At 39.9% G+C, this 4,647-nt stretch overlaps 1 long non-coding RNA gene across 2 annotated transcripts; it reads right to left on the minus strand.

Moving 5' to 3' along the window:
• Nucleotides 1-3,540: 3,540 nt before the first annotated feature.
• LOC112845546 (uncharacterized) lies at nucleotides 3,541-4,326 on the minus strand. Of its 2 annotated transcripts, none has more exons than XR_003218387.1 (2): nucleotides 4,092-4,326; nucleotides 3,541-3,681 (listed from the first exon to the last, which is right to left on the minus strand). It is a non-coding gene; the product is annotated as an uncharacterized LOC112845546 (long non-coding RNA). The 2 variants fall into 2 exon arrangements; XR_003218386.1 differs by having other exon boundaries at nucleotides 3,541-3,747.
• Between the last annotated feature and the right edge of the window lie 321 nt (nucleotides 4,327-4,647).

The following is a 4,647-nucleotide window of genomic DNA, read 5'->3' on the forward strand; positions in this document are numbered from 1 at the left end:
TATCACGACCACAACAACCGTGAAAATATTTGAATGGACATTGCTGCTCAATCACAGCTGCCTGATCAATATTTTTCATTAGCAATTTAGCACAGTTGATGGTGGTGGTGTGTGTGTCTGTGTGAGTGAAAGACAGAGAGGGAGAGAGAGGGACAGATTGATGCTTAGTGTGAGCACTCAGGTCGCATCAGAGCATCGGCGTATAGTGTGAGACCCTGCATCGTGACCTACGAACTTCTAACCCCTGCAGTCAATCGTACAGTTTGAGCAGGCGCTGAATAACGCCACTGAAAAAATCGCACAGCGTATGCCCAAGGCTCCGCCGATGCTGATGGAAATGGACAAAACGTTAAGAAACGCAAAGCCAGAGGAACAGACTAACACACACTAATGCTGTTTTTGACTTCTATTTATGCCCTCAGTAGGCGTGACCTAACGGCCGCACTTCAAAGCACGGCCGAACTTCAAAGCACTCAGCCTTTTGACGCGTCATGTAATCTTCCTTCTAATGGCGCAACTCCTCCCACTCATTCATAATCCGACCTCCGCGTTTGCACTCGTCCTACAAGAGCTCCCAAATTTGAACATCACTGATGTTCATCGGATTTACAGAGTGACGACAAACCCCGTCAGCATGTTAGATAAAGGATTTAAGTTATATGCTGCATCATATATACACAACTACGAAGGTAAGAAAACGTAAATTAACCGACAAAGAAACGTTAGCTAACGTGAAATGCAAACACTACGTTACTCCGCTATGTGTTTCATTTGATGTCAATTCTCTACATTACATGTTTCCTTAAACGGTGTTTATAGTTGAGGTTTAACTAATGTCACTTTTGTTGTTAGACACTTTTATAATAGCGTTAGGTAGTTGGCTAACTAAGCAGGTAGTTAACTACCCAATGCTACTCTTGCTACGTGTAAAGTATATATGTTTAAGACGTGTTGACATGAGTAGTACAGAAATAATGCTAATGGTTCTTGTATCTTTATTCAGTGTCCAAAAAAACACAGGTTGACAGGGGAGGTCGGTGTGAGAGCCCTGTGCTACAGGTCAATGAGGAAGAGTGAGGCACCACACAGACTAAGTGTAGGCAGGAAGCTGTGTAAAGTTGTTAATCCCTGTTCAGTGGGGTTCAGTTCATTTAAGCATTAGTTAAGTTCATTCCTGAAGGCCCATCAACTTGAATGTTTTCCTTGTCCCCCTGCTTTATCACACCTAATTTGACTAGTCAGATGTGTTTGGGTGATCAGAAACAAATTTACACCAAGTTAATACTGCAAATATACACAATCTAAGTTATTACAGTTATCAAGGATGGTTAAATTGTTTTAATAGGGAGAGAAGGAAACACTAAGCATTCAGGAGGGTAAGCCTGTAGGGGTCAGTAACCATAACACTGAACTATGTTCCTGTTTGGCTCTTCCATGAAGATGATGTTACATTTTTAATTTTAGTTCTTTCTTCTTAGATTAAGCTTCTGGATTCATCGCCAGTGCTCCTGTGTGGCAGGTGCTGTTATGTGCAATCACACAGTGGCACTGCTCTTCCAAACAGCACACTACTCACAACTCAGAGTGCCGGTTGTCCCCCTGTGCATAGCTGCACCGAATCTGAACAGCAATGGCACAAGCCACGGACAGTGGTAATTTAAATAAGGTTAAAGTTTTTGAATTAGACCATGTTTACATATGAACAGCAACACCATCCATAGTAAATGTGTCTTCTGTTAGGGTGTGAAGCCAGGACCTATCAACTCTATGATCTTCACTAAGCCGGTACCAAATAGGATGGCCCAGACTGGAGTACGGTAATTAGATTTGTAAAATTTGGTTTCCTGTGTTACAAATGCATGTTGCTATTTGTTCATACATGCATGTGTCAGAATAGGTATTAATTTACATACAACATTACACTTTCTGAAGACGGCTAACTCAGTCATGTACATATATACATCCCAGTCTCTAACTTATGCACCACTGTTTCACACTTTTTAGTTTAGTTGTTGTTCAGTATAATAACCTTCTTCCTTACATTATTGTCATTGATGTTTTCTTTAGGAGTGGATTCTACAGAGGCATTGTGGGTCCATTACCAGATCCCTGACCTGACAAGCCCTTGTGGAAAGTGCCTTTGGGCTGGTGCAGGAGGGCAGTGTTCTGTCATGTCAGCAGCCGGTTTTGACAACCCGGTACATCACACTACACCGTGATGCACCACCAACACCGCACTTGCCTCTGGAGGGGTATGACATCAAGGAAACCCTGCTCGCTCAGACAGCCTGTGATATTTTCTCAAACCGCTGCGCTGAACAAGTTTCCAAAGAACATGCTGTGTGACACAATAAATATCCTTTAACCTGTTAACCTGTGGCTTCTGGAAGAAACTCGGGTGAGTCAGTCACTGCAAACACATTTGTATCATCAAGTGTTTGTCAAATGAAAATGATATGTTTTTCTACACTTAGGATAATTTTCTATGTTGCAGTGCAGTAAAGTGCATGTTTCTTCTGTGTTCAATCATACATGTTCTAATTGTTATAAACAGAAAAAATCTTTTCTTACTTAACTGCTTGATTCTTAACTTGTTTAACTGAAACATGATGAAATGTCATAGTATTATTTTTTTTTTAAATGTCCTTGGCAGTGCATGTGTCCGCATTGTAACTTACTAATAAAAAGTCCTGTGTGTACTTTGGTGTGTGTTTATGTTATTTTATTGCAAATAAATAATAGTCATTTGATTTTACAGTTACACACAATCTTATATCTCTGGCATGGCATGGCAAGGCAATATCGGGTACATGCAATTTGAAACCTGACATTCCAGAGCAAAGCATGAAGCACACAGCACGTGGTCAACGTGACTCATATGGAGACTGACAACATTACAAGGAATAAAGGAAAATTGAGGACTTAGCCACAGAAAAGACTTTTTTCCTTTTTTGTTACAATAACTCGAAAAGGTCAACTATGATTTTTAAATTAATATCATAGGTGTGAGTTTAGAGTTCAGATTTTTTCTGCACATTCTTTCTTTTGTATTTAATTATGATGGTAAATACATTTGCAACATATCTGCCTGCACTTGCACTTGCTCTTAAAGTAGGAACAGTTCACCTTTCCAGCTGTATTTTTAATACTGATGAGTTTACTTTAATTGTTAGCCTATTGGTCAAAATGTATTGTTCTTCTGATTCATGTGTAATGCTTTTCTCAAATAATACATCCACATTTCAGCACGTAAGCAGCTGTTTGTCTCAGTATTACCTGATAACATACTGAGGCCTGCTGATCACGAAGTATGTGGGAAATAAAAGCATGTTAGGAAGAGACTAGGGCCATTTTCAGTTCGCGCCTGCTTTCTCTCCAACGCCTTGGCTCAAAGAATGTGCTGATGCTGAAGTTGACCTCGACCTTGTGAGCCAATTTTTGTTTCATGTCCCACTTCACATGCTGCAGATGCTCCTGCAGCTCAGTCTTCTCATTGTTTGCAGGGATAACCATTTCATTTGAGGAAGAGGAGCAGGAATGTAGTCCAAAGACAAATGGATGTGGAGAGGAACACTGGGACTTTCTCTCTTTCTATCTCTGTTTTTTTCAGTTGCTAGTTTCCCCTCAAGAGGAATGAGCTCATGTTTGTGGGCTCTGTTGCCACATGTTGTGGTTCACTTTCTAGAATAAGGATGAGTTAGTTCTGGTCAGACCACAGAGAAGCAGCCAGAAAGAAAACGTGCTTCCCTGTCAAGAACAAACACAAAACATTTGCATGACTTAGTGTAATTACTTGAGTACAGAGATTAGACTTAAAGTAGGATCATAATAATTTGTGATTTTTAAAAAAATTATTGTCAAAGGGAACTTATTATGCTCATTTCCCTTTTTTAAAACAATTCCTGCATTTTACCAGAGCGGTTTTGCATGATTCACAGTTTTAAAAAAATCCTTAGCTTTTTGGCTGAGATGAGCATTTAGAGACATTCCATTCACCTGAAGTAATTTACAGCCAATAGTATAGCAAAACTGCCTGAACGAGGCATGACGGAGACACACTTTCGTGTTTTTATGCAAAATTCTGACCCTACCTTCTGAATGTTGCTCATATTGTTTTTCCAGTCTTCTAATTTCCAATTTTGGTGAGCCTGTGCTGTCTTAGTTGACAGGAGTGGGACCTGATGTAGTCTTCTGCTGTTGTAGACCATCTGCTACAGGATTCAATGTGTTATTCAGAGATGTCTTTCTACACACCTTGGTTGATATGAGTGGTTATTTGAGTTATTTCTGCTTTCCTATTATCTTGAAGCAGTCTCGCCATTCTCCTCTGACTCTGACATCAACAAGGCATTTTTACTCAAAGGACTGCTGCTCACTGCATATGTTCCTCTTTTAATCCCCAGAGATGGTTGTGTGGGAAAATCCTAGCAGATCAACAGTTTCTGAAATACTCAGACCAGCCTGTCTTACACCAACAAATATGCAAAGTTTAAAGTTACCTAACTCACTTTTCTTCCCCAAAAAAGTATGTGGATCCTTTAATATAACTGGAAGAATTTCTATCCTGCTTGTTCAGAATCATTATTGCTTAGGAAAAGAAATGCACAGAGAATACTTTTGCTAAATGTAGTCTTTTCGGTGAGGTTA

This window comes from Oreochromis niloticus, unplaced genomic scaffold (assembly GCF_001858045.2).
Source record: "Oreochromis niloticus isolate F11D_XX unplaced genomic scaffold, O_niloticus_UMD_NMBU tig00007822_pilon, whole genome shotgun sequence".
Taxonomy (NCBI): domain Eukaryota; kingdom Metazoa; phylum Chordata; class Actinopteri; order Cichliformes; family Cichlidae; genus Oreochromis; species Oreochromis niloticus.